The sequence below is a fragment of the Apus apus genome, chromosome 4 (genome assembly GCF_020740795.1).
Source record: "Apus apus isolate bApuApu2 chromosome 4, bApuApu2.pri.cur, whole genome shotgun sequence".
NCBI classification, from domain to species: Eukaryota; Metazoa; Chordata; class Aves; order Apodiformes; family Apodidae; genus Apus; species Apus apus.
Window position 1 is genome coordinate 89,656,591 of NC_067285.1, and position 16,955 is coordinate 89,673,545.

Here is a 16,955-nt window from a genome sequence, read left to right on the forward strand (position 1 = left end):
ACATCATTCCGTGAAAGTTAAAATACAAGCCTGTCAAGCTGTTACTTTCAACTTGCCAAAGAGAGGATTATAAAATAGTAATGGGTCATAGACTGATTTTTAATTCATACTTGCTATCCTGAAGAGCTAAAAAATCACAGGACTTAAACATAAGCTTCAAGGAAAATGTGGGAAAAAATGTCATGGTTTTGTAAGGGGGAAGTTTCTAATCTGTCTTTGATTTCTTCCTTTTCATAGTACACACATGGAAGTGCAATTTGGCATGTGCATTCACACACATAAATGGGCATTTCTTTAGATCCTTTTTGTTATTTCAAATGGTGATACCAGGCTTGGACACAGGCAGTATAGGAGGGGTATAGAAGACAAAATGCTTGCCAGTCTTCTGCTGCACTTCTTGTGTGCCAGACATACTCAAGGTCACCCTCAGAAAGGACCTTGCAGCATTCTGCTGTGGACTAAACATTTTGCAGTTCTATTGCAACAAAAGGCAGAAGCATCTGAAAATGAGCATATACCAAATAAGAGGAGACTATAGTGTGGGTCAGAGTATGCACTGATGATAAAATGGTTATCTGAATAGCAGTGGCTGACAACATGTCAGGTAACATCCAGAGACGTGCTCTCCATGGCAAGCCAAAGGCCACATTTGTAGAACCAAGGTTCCAATATTTATCAAAAATCATCTTGTCACATGTCATCTTTAAAAGATTACAGTACAGGCCTTGAATAGTTTAACTGTTGGTAAACTGAATTGAGGATTGAAAGCTGCTGACACATTAAATTGGACACATGCTGTGCTTCCTGGTGAAATAGCTCCATTAGCAAAGGGTAATCTTTTCCTGTCTTTTAACATGGAAGCCACAGAAAGCTTATATACAAAAGCAGTGAAAACTGTTTCATTACTACATTGTTTATGTCATTTGAGAATGAGACATGACAGCTCTGTCTTGCCTTAGACCTCTCTTACCACCACATTTACTTCAGCTCCTTGCTAAACAGCCATCTTCCTGTGTTGGCATTTTCTGTCCACTTAACTATTTTAAGTGAATTTTGTAATAATGTTGAATTGCTCGTCTATAATCATATAATAGTAAGTATCAATAAAGCAAGAATTCAATCAATTTTATCTGGTTTAAATTTCCTTTTCCTCCTTTATTATCAGTAGTATATTTAGAGGTCAGGCTGTTGTGGACTTGTTTATGCCTGGTAGCCAAATATATACACATATATGTTACGATATATATGCATATGTAAAAATAAAAATACACATATATATGATAAGTTACAAGACACTGGGGCTGCCACAAGTTCTGGGCAGTACATCACCACTTTTTGAGGACATATTATTAGCAACCTGGTGACCCAGCCTGGGAGATGATGTATATCCTTTCAAAGAAATCAGCAATTGCAGCATCTGATAAGCCTTGTGGAGAATCACTGCACATAATGGCAATGTTCACAGTGACACGATGATGCATGTGGTGGTTAATGTATTTTCTGACAGACAAAAAAAGTCTACTGGTTCAGCAGGTAGTGGGTTACTGCAGCATAATGGCTACAAAAATAATCTGGATAATTAATGTCAACCTGCCTAGATCATTGTAATACAAAATTGATATCTACCTGTGTCAGTGTTAGTAATGGATGTTCCTGTTCAAGATCTGCTCTCTGTCAAAATTTGCCCATCACCAATTCCATGTTCACTTAGCCTCTTGAATGTTTATTCTAAGCAAACTGCAAAAACACTGTTAGAAGCACACATTTTGTAGGTGTAGACCATGACTTCTCTGTTTAAACCTCAATCTTCTTGATGATGCATTCCTAGGAGAGGTCAGAGTATGCACAAGGGCTGTTTTAGTTGTTTGCCAAGTGATTTTCAGAGAATAATATCTGCAACAATGACAATATGTTTGCTGTGATTACCAAGCACATTTATTAGACTTATGGTTTTCTCATTAGTTTAAAAATGCCTACTGACCTTGGTGCTGCATCACTGAACTAGAGGAACAATGTGATTCCCAGTGATATGCACACAGTTGCCTAATGAAGACCTTGGCCAATACATACCCTCTGCTATGGTAGCACCGTTGTTGCAAATGCAAAAAAAAAGAATCATTACCCTGCTTTTGCCATGATGTTAAGTGCAGCAGTAACGAGTGAAAAGAGGTCATAGGAACACCAAACATGCATCATTGTAAACATAAAAGACCGCAGGGGAAGCCACCACTTTGCATAGAACAAGGGGTAGATTTTCAAAGGCATGAAGGTCAGTCCTATCAAAAGTCACTTGAGAGCTGAGCTTGAGTGTGTACTTTGGTGATTTTCCTGACAGTCTCTTGACAAGCATTCCTGAGCAATCAAAGTGCAAGAAGCCACCAGGCTACCACAGGCAGTCTCCCAGGAGACTGATGACCCACATACAATTCTGGGTAGAGACAGCTGTAGCAATCAAGCATAAGAAACTACCCCAATGTGTGGTTGCAAAATGTGATCCCTGCCTCCAACACTGTTCCTTTGTTTTATTCTCTTTTACTTAATCCCCAACTCTGGATGTTGAGTGGCTGCAGCTTGTCTAGCTTAAGCACTAACTATTTATTATCTGAGCTCTAAATGGATTATATAAACTTTGATTGGGCTCTGTCTTTGCTCTTCAGCTTGGTAGGTTGTTGATTCTCAGTTCTGAGCTTTATCCTTTCTCCTGACTATGCTTCTTAGCCAAAATTTCTTCTTGTTCCTGATTTTTCATTTCCTGGTTTCTTGTTCCAAGTTCATAGCTTTAGTCATGATATTGAACATTTAGCAGTCTGCATCCTTGCTGTATTTCTTTGATACTCTACCAAACTCCTAAAAAATCAAGCACACAGAGGAAGAAGGAGTTCTAGTGAACAATGTGAAAATATTTCTGAAATAAAATCCTGTCAGAACTTGGCCAACATTTTGCTGACGGTAAAATTAACTATGCTGTTAGGATTACATATAATCCAAACAGCTGTGTTGAAAAAGAAACTTCTAACATGTTTCACAAGTCGAAGAAGAACCTTTAATGCAAATACCTTGTTTAAACTCCAAATATGGTCAGGGCCTTAGAAGTGATACAACTTTCATCTCAACGAAAAGGTTCTAGAAAAGAATGCCCTAAGACTTAAAGAGGCATAAAGAGGTGCACTAGATTTTATCTGTCCATTGTAGAACAATATGATAGTCATGCATTACTGTTTAATCTCTCTTCTGAATTGCTAACTGAATGGAGGAAGTATGATGTTGATGCACTGCAGAATGTGAAATAGTTTAGGCAGTTACTCCTTGTGAAAAGTAGTAATAGCACTTGGCTCTTCCAAAGAAGTAGCTGTGATAACGTGATCCACTTTAAAGTGCACTTGTGCATTTTGCTTGGTGAGTCAATTTGCTGGAGGAAGATGATACTAAATGACACTAATAACCACAAAAAGGATGAGTGCAGCATAAATTTGCTTATATTTCAGACACTGTGCACATGGTGCATAGAGATCTGCAGAGTGTTGCAGGGTAGCAGCACTGCGATATATCTCACCTGCATAATGATTACTGCTGAATAACTGTTGGCACTGCGTAGGAAACCCTTGGACTGAGATACAAGCACGCCTAATGCTTCCTGCCTTGTAAAATGGACCACTTCTCAAAAGAGAAATTCACCCTGGAGACACATGAATTTCTGAGGGCAGCCATTGAGGAGATATGTTTAACAGAGCACTTCACAGTTTGCTTCGCCACCACTGCTGCCTACATAGTTGTGTTCTCTCTTTCCAGCACAGCAGTCTGATTATTGATGGGGTCCTGCTGCAAAGGAGGAGGCTCTGATCAGTTTTTAAGGTCACTTACCAAAAATACCCTGAGGAGTACCAAGGATCTCCATATTAGCGTCTACCAGAACCACAACCTGTGTAGGGTCAATAATGTAAACACATTTTACTAAGACAGATCACACATATGTTGCTGATGCCTTTCTTCCTACTGCTCCTGGCCAGACAATATGTGTATGTACATCAGTTCAGCTCCTGTGCTATAGCCATGGCTTACCAAAGAGCTATGGTCCCCACATTGCCACAGCCCTTACAGGTCCTTCGTCTGGTTCCACCAGCTGAAATGCTACAAGTGTGTTACATGATCAAACAGAATGGAAGGTATTTTCCTATTTCAGACTAATTTAAACTGAACTTTCTAACTGCTATAACAGCTAAAAAATCATAGATTAATTAAAAAACATTGTAGGAAAGAATACCAAGAGGCCATTTATTCCATCCTCTACCTCAAAGAAGGACTGAAAGAATTTCTGACAGCATGATATGACAGCATGAATCTACTTTAACATTTTAATCTTTCTCTCAATGTATCTTTCAAATTATTATACTCTGCCTTTCTTTTAAGGGTGAGCAGCATATACTGTTTTGTGTGTATATGTATATGTGTGTGTATTGGCAGGGATGTTAAAGATACACTAGCAATAGGCTGTTGGTTATCTGGGTTTGAGTCATTAATTTACAACAGAGAGGTTGATGCAAATCAAACTGATAGAGGATACCTACAGTTTCAGATTTCACATAGGCACTGCTGTTTGCTGGAAACTCAAAGGCCATACCAGGGAGTCTCTGTACATGCTCAGTTTTTCACTCTTTTTTTTTTTTTTTTTTTTTTTTTTTTTTAATAAAAATACACTTCTGGCCACTGTCAGAAAAGGGATACTGAGATAGTTTGGGCTTTGGTCTGACCAGAAACCACAATTCTTATCTTTACAGTTATTATCCTCATCCTCGTTATTATTATGTAGTGCCTAATAGCTAATCAAGTATGCTGGCTATGCAAGGTACAAGTAGAGAATAACGCTCTTTCCCAGAACAGCTTATGCTAGTAAAATATGACTGCTGTTGCAGTACAAAATTTGTGGTCATGTTGCATTGAAACATTGCAAAGCTTTCCCTCAGAATAGCCTGATTGGTGCACCACAGAAATAATTTTGTTCTGTAATCACTGCAGTATGGTACTAATGAGCTTGTTAGGATTTGTGTGCTATACTGCACAGTTTGCATACTTTGTGTACTTGGGACACTTCAATGTTTTCTAGCTGTGCCAGTAGTATTTGCATTCTGATTGCTTAACAAAACAATGCTGCACATTTAAGGAAGGTTGTAATGCAAATACAATGCATAACAGCAATAATAATATCCTGTGTGCCTACAAATCCCAATGCATGCAATGTCGTGCATTCAGATGTGAATGAACTGGACAATGTGAAGCTACAGGCGTCAGTTTATACATAAATTCTATACAAGTGTTTACCAACATTTTTTAAACAACTCAAGCAATTAAGGGAAGAAGGCTTTGTCTGTAAGAAAAAAGAGATTGTAGTTAAAACACTGGATTGAGACTTAGTCCACATGGATTTGACTCAGGCACTTTGCTGGATTTCCTGTGAAGCCCTGGCCAGTGGTTTGGGCCTTGAATCCCAAGGTGTTCAGTGACATATCCCACTGATTTCCTCTAGAGACAGGCATCTCTTATGATCTAGCCCTGCAACTCCTCAGCAAAGTTAACAATACATTCACATTTCACAAACATGCTATAAGGAGAGCTTTGCTCCTTAGAGAATACCAGGCACTCAGAAAATGGACCCTAAACTCAACTCTCACAAAACAGGCAGTTGAAGTGCCACTTCCTAGACTAGCAAGTTACCTTTTCACTTGGACACAAGCTCCCCATACACATGCCACCAACTTTTAAACCCAGTGGGCTGCATATCAGATGGGACTGCCCTAATCAGAAAGGATGAATTTCTTTTCTAACCTTGTGGAGCCAGATGAGCAGCCTTCGGCCAGCAAGATGCTTTCCTGCCTGCAATGTTCATCTCTTCCTCTGCTTTTGCCCTTTCTCTATGCAACACCTCACTTCTTCCCAGTGGCCCCATGTCCCTGGTGTGAAGATGGAAAAACAAAGACCTCAGAAACAAAGTCTCTCTCTCTACCTTTGATGATCCTAATTAAAACCTCCAGGGAGCAACTTGAAGTGTGGAAAACACAGATTGCCCAAGACCAAGATGGGCATGAACAAATGTGACAACTCACGTTCCTTGCTTGGGAGTCTTGATGTTAAACTATGATGAACGTAAACTATAGCAAGACTGGGAAAAGGGTTACACAGTTTATTGAGACAAGAGATGCATCCTGTGTGGGGCAGCTGAAAGGACTAGAGGTGTCTGTGCCAGATCTAAACTCAGGACTCACCCCTATGTACATTGGCCACTGTATTAGCAGGCAGGATGACCTGCCAGTCAACAACAACTAGGTGTTAGGAAATGGGCTCAACCAACAATCAATACTGCTGAAATCCAGATTCCAAATCTGGGCTGCTGAGTGGCTCTTGCAGCAACCCCAAGATGTGATGGGTCCTGGTTTCTAGCGGAAAATTCATTATATCCTGCAGGTCTCCAGGCTTTTTAGTTCACAATCACTGTCCACAGCCAAGGGTCCCAGCTATGCAGCAACAGCCTGGCTGGCAGAACTGGACCCCATGCACTGCTTCTTGTTACATGGAACTTGGTAAATGGTTCAAGTGACTTCAACAAAGTTTTAGTTGAGTGGTTGTGAACTAAATCAATGCAAGGCTTTTTTAATAAATAGTCTGTAATGTTCTAAATAGTCAAACATCTGTCATCTGCTAATCAGTCTGTTTCTGCAGGTAGTAATCAGTTTGATGAGTTTCAAAAATATTTTTGCAGTTCAGTGTGACAAGACAACATGCATGACCAGGAATAACACTTTACGATGGTTAATCCATCATATGCTGTTGTTACTCTGTTTATTACCGACTATTTATAGTAACTTCTTTGTCCTTGATAGAGCATGCTCCATTTTAGCAAATACTTGTACATATTATTTTTTTTTATAGGTCTGGTGGAAAGTTTTCATCTGAGAAAATTTTTCTGACAAGTCAGCCTGTTTTTTCAAAAAAGAGCTACAAATCCCTGTTCAATCTGAGCAGACAGCAATACAACCGAGTGCTGGAAATCTGAGGGGGAATTAGGGTTTCAACAGTAATAAAAAAGTCCAAAGTACTGGAAAATCTTGCCCTGTTTTACCTCACTGTGACCTAGAATGTACTTAATTGGATGACATTTACCAAACAGAAACAAACAAACAAAAAACAACAACAACAACAAAAACCAAACAAAAAAACCCAAACCAAACAAAAAAACCAACAACAACAACAACAACAAAACCCCAAACAAACAACAACAAAAAAAACCAGAAACAACAACAGAAAAAGAATAAATCTGATGGACAGCAATTCTGGTGCAGGCATAGGCACAAGTAGATAATATGACCAGAAAGGATCCAATGACAAGGCTGGGCTGTTTTCAGTTTCAGGAACACAAAGCTAACTTAAGCAGCTAGGTCTCAGATTTCAGTTAACTTGAATCACTGAAAAAGCATTGCATAGCTTTGTATTGCTTAGAAGTATGGAGGACATTGTGCTATTCTCTATGCTTTTGAAGACACATGAAGAACTGGGTCAATGCCTTAAACATAAGAACGTTTGTATTATTTTGCTCATTCATTTTTCTGGTGCAGTGAGCATTTTATAAAGTTGCATTCCATTATTAAGTCATTTGAACTGAAATCAAATTGCAAAGATAAGGAAAGATAAGATTTCTGTCAGTCCAAAATATTTCTTTCATACCAATTAATCTGAGGCTAGACAAATATGTCTATAATGTCAGAGCAATTAGACTTAACAAACTATTTTCATTCTTTTAAGTCAGCTGTTTTTTAGATCAATTTCTAATAAACAGCGAGCAAAGAAAATACATTTCTACTTCATTTGAATCCTTATCCATTGCCCATCAAAGTCAACAGAAATCTTTTCACTGGATTAACTGGTGTAAGGTAGAGCTTTTATTGCTCTCTATGAAAGCTGAGAACATGCACAGTCCTGATAGTGACAGTGGATACCATTTCAGCTGTTCATAAACTGTACATGAGACACAGTATAACAGATATCACACACCCCAATATTATTAGAACTTTGCACAAGGAGTCAGTGAACCCTATAAAACGGCACAAGGTTTTTCTCTCTTTTTTTGTTCCACTTGCTCATCAGTCTGGTTGGTGGATAGGCTGGGACCAGTCCTTAGAATTTTTATACTAGTAATGACTGGTGGTACTCTTGTAACCATGTCATACCAAGTAATTTTGTTCAGGAGCCATTAGGCTTGCACAAAGAGTTCCTGTTATCAAGATATATCTGGTTTCAACATACAAAGCTATCATTTGTTGTCTAATGGACCTAAGAGATGTCTAGGGAAGTCAGTGAGCTGCTATGCTACACGTGCTTGCTACCCCAAGAAGACATCCAAAAAGTTTCAGCTGGCTAGAGTCTTTCTCACCCTCCAGTTGTTGTTCCCCAGCTCCTTCTGTTTCCCTTTGGGATTTTATACCTTTCTATTTTGTCTGTCTGACTCTGCTACCAACTTTTTCACAGCTCTTTCTTGTGACAATCTATTTCTTCAGTCATTTGAGCCACAGTTTTGCAGCTAGGCACTGGGCCGTTCAGATGAACTACTGGGGTGGAAGGTAAGCTACACTTGAAACCACAAGATGCTGATGGATTAGAAGGAAATTTGATTATTTTTTTCACCAGTCTCTCTCTTCTTCCACAGTCCTTTATTTCCCTACTGTATCACTGCACTGCCGTCTTCCACTGCCCTCCCTAAGCTCATCAGTCCCCTCCCCTCTACCTCAGCTCCCTCAGAAAAAAGCCGTAGGTAGGGTCCTGCATTATGCTGGTGAGACATGTGCCAGCACCAGACCAAGATGGAAGTAAATGTGCCGGCCACCTCCTATATCTTCCCCACTGCTAGTAGCACTTGGTGACACTTGGGAAGCCATTAGGTGGCACCGTCCCAGCTCTAGTGAAATGAATGGACTGGACAGGGGGGAAAGAGAGACAGAAGTTCAAGGAGTCTGGGCAGTACCAAGCATGGCTACATCTGGGTGCCCAGATCATTTGGTGTTGTTCAGTATCGTATACAATTACAGCAGAAATGCTACTATGGTGGCAATGCCTTGCTCACTCTACACTCTTACAGCGGCATCCTCATCTTTTGTAAATCCGTGTATTCTGATAACTCTGGTGAAGCCATATCAGCTATACTGTCTCACAATCCAGCTCATCACTTGGAACTAACAGGGAGTACTAAGAATGCATGCTGACCTCCAAGCTGGTGCAGAATGTACAATTCTATCCACAGAATCATGCAGGAAGGGGAATTACTCTTTCCTCCAAGTCCAAGCATGATACTAACCACCATTTCTAGTGCTCAGTAGGGGAAACTAGTGCAAAAACAGTCAGGTTTTCCTCTGAGTTACACTGAACTAAATTTGGAGAAGGGTCAGTGGGTGCTTCTTAGGAATACCTGACATATCTGACCAACATCATGTTCCTGGGCAACAGTGGGGTTTACTTTTAAGAATAGAAAACAGTTTTCAACTTCATCTGAAGTGCAAAATGGCTGTGACATGCCTAACAAAGAATAGTTTGTGTCAGCAAAACTGCTTTCACATTTTTAATGAAAAAACTTGAAAGAAAATTCCTTCTGGTTCAGACAAACATTAATCAGTAGAGGCAGGTACTTGTAAATAAATTAATTGATGCCGTAGCCTCCATTACACCTTTTTCTCTTCACGAGCAGAGAAATCATAATATACGTCAGGGAAAATTGCCTTCTTTGGTGTTAGAATCTAAACGGGTTCTTGAGAAGAAGTAAATACAAATCAGAAGTAAAATAAAATGCTTGTCTCTAATGAAAAGAGGGAGACTGACTGGTTTGTGATTCTTAGCATCTACAAAATTGAGGTCACCATTGTGAAGAGGATCAGTCAGTTTCTAATCTATTTCTTTGTTGCAGTACTACCAATTCATCAGACATTTATAAGGAAAAGTCCTACAGAGCTTGAGGCTTGGACAGAATTCATTATTCAGTACCAAACTTGCTCTTCCCTAGATGCATATTTAGTGCAGTAGCTATATTTTTATCCCCCAAAGTACTCTACTTAGATCCAAAACCTTTTCCTTGCTAAAGCTCTGAAAGCTGTATTAGAGGTGTCTACTCTACAGCAAGTCCATATATATCCTTAAGGGAATTGTAAAGTATGTCCTTATTTACTTTTAAAGGTATTTTTGTAAACTATCAATGCAATGCAAAGATTTACAAGCATTGCAGGTAAAGTCTGCTTACTGATCCCATAAATCACACCTGTAAAATCAAATCCCTTCCCCAAGCAATGTTTAATGTACAAAGTACATATATTTAGTCCAAGGAAAAACGAATTATAAAACCTAATGATTTTTTTTGTTTTGGTGAATACCAGTCTTGATTTCTTCCGTTAGGTTTTATTTTCTTCACATGACTCTTAAAAATAAGGCACCATATGCACATCTTCTCTGTACAGCACATAGAGCAGCAAACACACACTGTTCCCATCAGTGTAGGCTTAGAGACTGGCCATTTCATGCTGGGCTATCCCTGGCTGCATGATCATAGATATTTCCTCTATGGAAATGATAAAATATTACATTATATGGTTGGAGGAAGTGGATGCAAGAAAGGAGGGAAACTGAGAACACATTTTCATTGCAGTGTTCTGTCTGTCTGCTGCAGTAGTTTGTATTAGATGTGAATGTAGATGAAAGGATTTCATTGAATGCTCCTTTACCAGTGTTGTCTCTCTCCACCTTTTAACAGAGGGCATAAAGATTACAGTTTTAGTTAAGAAAGGAATTATGATCATTGGCTAATGAGTCAGTCAGTCATGCTTCTCGAATAATGGGAGGGTAAGAGGGAAAAGAGGATTTTGGAGACACAATAAATCTTCCCTCATAAATGTAGAATACTCAGCTTGTGTTCCCTTTAGGACCTAAGGTTCCATGTAGCCAATTCTCAGCCTCTGCCCTCCATCTCATCATCACCATGTTTTTCAAATGAAAAATGGAAGAATGGAGTTGAAGCTTTACTATACAGCCAGAATCTTGGTATCTGATTTTTTTTTTTAGAAAAAAATCAGTTCTGTTGAACTTCTTTAATAATGAGCATAATAGTCCACTTAAAAATAAATAAATATGTTTTTCACATGCATTTTCATTAGATTAAGGAGACAAGGCCAGAATCACATCACAGAGTCACAAAATGGTCTTTGGAAGGCACATCAGCACAGCACGTTGTCCAAACTTCCCCTCAAAGCTTCTCTGTGTCCAGCACTGGGTTATGTCAGACATGGATTTATCTAGCTAGGTCTTGAAAACTTCCAAGTATGTCCACTTCATCCATGGACAGCCTGTTCAAGTGCTACACCATGCTCCCCTGATGTCTAACCTGAACCCCCTGACCCACAATTTATGGCTATTGCATCTATAGTGCCATCTGTCACAGCTGAGGAGAGTTTGGCTCTATGTTTTTGCATCTGTCCTTCAGAAAGCTGTAGACTGCTATCAGGTTGCTCCTTAACCTTCTCTTTATGCTGTCTCCACCTCTCTTCATGGGACATGCTGTAGGCCTGTGAATCTATCTTCTGTCTTCTAATGCCAAGATAATCCTCAACATTTTGTCAATAATATTTTTTGCTGACAAAACTGCTGGTAACTTGACTAAAGTGAACACGTAGGATGAGCCATAATGGTTCAACATAAGAGCCTGTACAGTATACTGAAATATCCAAAGAGGTATAAATTAATGAGTCTAGCCTTACCACATTTTAGTGAACACTTAAAATTAGATGGTCTGCTTTTCTTATGGGAAGTGTTCATACAACACAGAAGATTGCTGGTTGAATAAAAAGGAAGAATAAAACTATGGCACATACTGAAAATGTTCAGATCAATACAAAAACCAAGACTCTGTCCCAGAAGGACACTGTGAGAAAACTTCACTTTTATCAGCTTGTAGATAGCAACATGGAAGCCACTGGGAACATCATAGCAATTCTACAACTGTTTAGTTTAGCAGACAATAAATGAAGTTTCATTTGTTTCCCTTTACAAGTTTAAGGGGGAAAACATAAAAGGGAGTTCACTACAAAGTATGCTGTTTCTGTAATTTCACAGCAGGACAATCAGAGACCACTTAAAACAAGAAAGTTGTGGAAAACCTCAGTGCTTCTAAAGCTCGTATCACTCGCTTGGGCCTTGTTACCAGGGCCTACGTTACTGAAGGTAATGTAAAACTGCAAACAGCATAAGCTAAGTTTCTATATTGTACAGCAAATTCTGTGTTATGCCTTGTTTTCTGTTTCAGAAAATGACTGTAATGAGTTCAGAAATGTATAAAATTCCTGCAGATTAAAAAAATTATGAACCCAATCCAAAAGGTATCTAGGGTCTTTCACATTACAACTGTAACTTTAACACTTACAAAACCCAGACATGTGCTTGAGTTTTGACAATGAAGCATGCACACTCAAAATACATATAGTCCAAGTTTCTGTATAAGGCTGGTGAGGCTACCTAAGAAATTCTAGTTGTGAACAGAAGACTGGTAAACATATACTCTGAACCAGTAGGTATATAAGCATTTTACACAAAATGTGTTGGAAGAGATCAAGAGACTTCCATGTGGTAGAATTTCTTTTTATGCTGTGGAAGATATGGACCTAATTCAGGTAAGGAACTGCCTCTGGGTTTCTTTCTCCCACATAACCATTAGAGGGTTGAGTAAATATGTGGCATTAGTATTTCCATGCTAATGCTCTGAGCATGGGTAAGTGATGAGTGGTTTTGACAGCTAACAAGTATGCTGAATACTGAATTTGACTTATCAGAAGGAACTGAATATTTCCCAGCATTTAGGAATGGCTTGCTTAGTTTGCTGGCCTTCATCAGCCTATTTTGTGACCTTAGGTGCCTAACTCTGAATACAGATTCTGCTAAAAGTTAAGTGCCACAGCTATATAGGATTAGTTCACCCCCTTCATGTATTCCCTCACCAATTTTAGGGAAAACCCCTCATGTACTCCCACTTACCACAAAAAAAAGTCAGACACACATGATCAGAGCAATAATGGATTTGTTTTTCTTCTCCAAGTGGGATCAACAGAAGACTGCCTGCTAAGTGCTCCTAAACAGCTAGTTAAATTATACACTTCTGCTTATATTCCCTCTTTTTGTTTCTTTTGTTTCCCAAATTCTTCCCTTTAACACACTCATCCACTTTCAAATAAACAATCTGTCCCAATTTAATCTTACCTGTTGATCTTAATTATGGTACTTTAAAACTCTTTGGTGTTTGTTACATGGTTGCACTGGTAATTTCTACTTCCATCAGCAGTTCTTTTAAGTCAGCGACTTATTTTGCTTATCATTTATATTTCTAGTTTTTGATACTTCTTATATTTCTATCTTGCTACTGTAACCACGAGTCAGAATTAGGTGTCTGCATATGTTACTCCCTTTTTGCTCTCTGTAGGACATTATAATTTCTCATGTTATTTTGTTAGCATAGCTGCATGCCAGGGCTGGCCACCCTAACAACACTGCTACACTTGTCCATGTTGTGAACCTAGCATGATTTACATTCCTTAATGCTGTGAAAGATTAATTCCTGTTATGCAAGTAGTACTCTGGAAATGTTCAGTTAATAACTCTTGTTGTTGGTTAGCACACCAGGAATATTGCCTTGTTCACACTCATTGTTAGAAATGAGATGTTGATGCACATACCTTCAGAAAGTTTCTGGCTCCTTATAATTAACTCCATACTTTCATTCAGCCTTGGGGCTCTATCCCCCTAAAAAATCTCCCTTAAATGCTAGAATGCCCTTCAGAAATCAGTCCCATTGCCTAGCTCCATGATGAGATCTCCACCTAAATTACATGACACACTGGTAGAATACATATATCTGCATCATACATATAAATATATATATATATACACATATATATATTTCTGTAGCTGTTGACTAATGTAAATGGCTTGAATTATTCCATATGAATTCAACTAATTCAGCCCAGATGGTGAATTCTTCAGACTTCTGTCTTCAAGGACAGAGGGCTTCTGAACAGATTGCAAATGACAATGGAAATCAATTCATGTTCAAGGAGTTTCTATTATTTGTCAAAATAAATTATATCAAACATGTCACATCAGCTTTTTACTGTCCTGCCACTAACATGTTGACTGAAAGATCTGCCCAGACATTTCAGGCAAGCTCCACCAGTGGTAAATCCCTCCTGGAGTTAGCTTGTACTATTCTGTGGCTTGAGCTGTCTCTCTTCTCCTGTAGAAATGCAGAAGGTAGTTAGATAAATTATGTCTTATAAGTGTTTTTATAGAAATAAAATTAAGGGGTTTAGCATCTGATTAGCAGAGTGAGCAGCAATGTGCTCAACTAACTGAACAACTACAGGAAACTGAGTATTGTAATTTACTTTTCCACTCTTTTGTATAGTTTTGTCATGGAATATGTACATAAAATACGCGGTTATGTTATTTGAATACTTTGTTTTTTGTAAAACATAAAAATATGTGTTTGCATTCTTTATACAGTATATTGGGTATGCTAAGATATGTGCTGCTATTGTAAGTAACAGTGGTTGATTAATCTGCTGCGAATGTTATGTGAAAAATTGATCAAGGCTTTTTTGGCTCATGATTGAGCTTCCAAATTGTTCACTCTGACCCCTAATATATGTGAGTTCAAAGAGAACTCATATTCATATGCTTAAATTTTTACATACTTTTGCTGAACTGCAGATTTCTGTGACTACATTATTCATTATGAGTGCAAAAATCCTAAGAATAACATCATGAATAAATCAGTGAATGAGCAAATGAATGAATGGTACTGTTCAGTAAATTAAAAATACACAGTGCCTCTCATTATGTCTACATGCCTTCTTAAAGAACAGGTAATTTTATGGGAAAAAATTTAAGCAGACTTAACCAAACTGAATAAAGTACTTGGGGGCAGGGGGAATTGTGAATGTTTTTGTAGTTGATTGGCCCCAAAAATGTGGTGATATTTTACAGATGATGTGATACATCTCTTGAGTTTTGCTGATTATAAGTTATGAATTCAAGTACTTGCATTTAGGATTATTCCAGTATTATATGTTGCATCCACCTGTAGCATTATTCCATCCCGAAAACATGATACTGAGGCGTGTAAATCATGATGGGCTCCTCTGCAGAGATCTCTTCTGCAGTTGGAGGGCATGGGACAATGAGCTTGCTCAGTCTCTCTATGGCACTCTAATGTTCAGATTGATTTCCATTGGGATGATTTTTCTTGTCATCACTTTTTATCAAGGGATGTGTACACTTACAGTATTTTTGGAAAGTTAATCCAACACGATCTATGCTTTGGTTAGCAAAGAGGAGTTCAGAAGAAGGAAGACTCAAGTGGGTATCTGCATGATGGGGCATGGGAACTGTGCTCAGCCCCTGCACTGTGAGGGGTGACCTCCAGGCTTCCCGAGTCATTTCCACACCTTGATTTCTGCTGGGGTTGGCCAGGAGGGAGCTGCAAGTGCCCCAGTGGGGTATATGACCAGAACTATTGGGGATCTCAGTGGCATATAAGGGTCACCTGCACTGAAGGCTGAATAGTTGTTTCCCTCCCATTTCTGTGCTCCTTCCCAGCAAGGTTTTTAAGTATATGAACACATCCTTCCCTATTCTGAAAAGCTAATGAACATCAAATAGCTGTGGATTGCTGAGCTACTTTTCTGTATAAATATCCCCTTCTTTTTATTAGCTGGAACAATGTAGCATTCCCTTAAAAGGAAGGAAGCTATTGTCCTAGGCAGGGGGGAGGAACTAGGGAATGGTATCTGGTTCATACTGGAAAGCTTATAACAGTATTTTAATTGGTTTGATTATAAATTGTTGAAAGATTTTATTAAATGGCTTGGGTCTGTTTGTTGTCTTGTTTAAAACAATTGGTTTACTTGATTTTTTGTGGAAAATACATGCTAAATAATCACCTATTTCTCTCGACAAAACCAGTATTTTAGGGGAAAGTTGAGAAAAAATAAAGCGTTATATTTAATAAAAATATGTTGGATAATATTATTTTAGAAAAAAACAACAAACAGTACTGGTCACCTCTGTTGAGATGTGATTCTTGGTGAGAAGATGAATTTATTTTTTTCACAAGCATATTTATGCAGATAATATTTGAACATGGCTCATTTCATAAAAGAAAACATTGAAATCAGTCATTAAAACTCAGTCTCTCTCACCAAAACTAATGTCTGGAAAATTATAATCTACCATAGGATAATTTTGCAGAGGGCATATAATGTAAGGAATGTGATTCTTGTTACTGTAAGTCTTTAGAGAAGTATTTTAAAGACAGTTACTTCTGTCAGTAATTACTCTGTCCCCTTTCGTTGCCAGGTAAAAGAGTCTGCTTCAGAAATATAAAAAATGGCAAACATACATAATTATTAATCTTGCAACAGAAGTGTTCATAGCAGGTAGTTTATACAAATTGATGGAAAGTACATTTAATATGAATAATTACATTGATTTGCCATTTTAAATATCTTGACTTATTTTTAAAACTTGCAGTAATTCTATGAAATAAATTGCAAGCTTATATATAAAATAAACATAAGATATATAAAACAGACCAAATAAACAATTAAAAGCTAGTTTAAGAAGAGAAAAAATGCTTACAAAAAGTATTTTTTTTTTTAATTCAGAATTATTTTGCTGTTTTTTTCCTCCAGTATAATCTGGGTATTGAATTCTGCTTTACTTCTGTTGCTTTCACAATTGTTTTTTAATGCAAAGCCTATGAAGGCACACACTTATCTTGCAGGGGATTAACAAAAAATACAACAAAGGCAAAAAGCAGTAATTTGTATAGTCATTTCATTTTGCTCAGTAGAGCAAATGGAATTACTCAAAAATTCTATATAATTTGT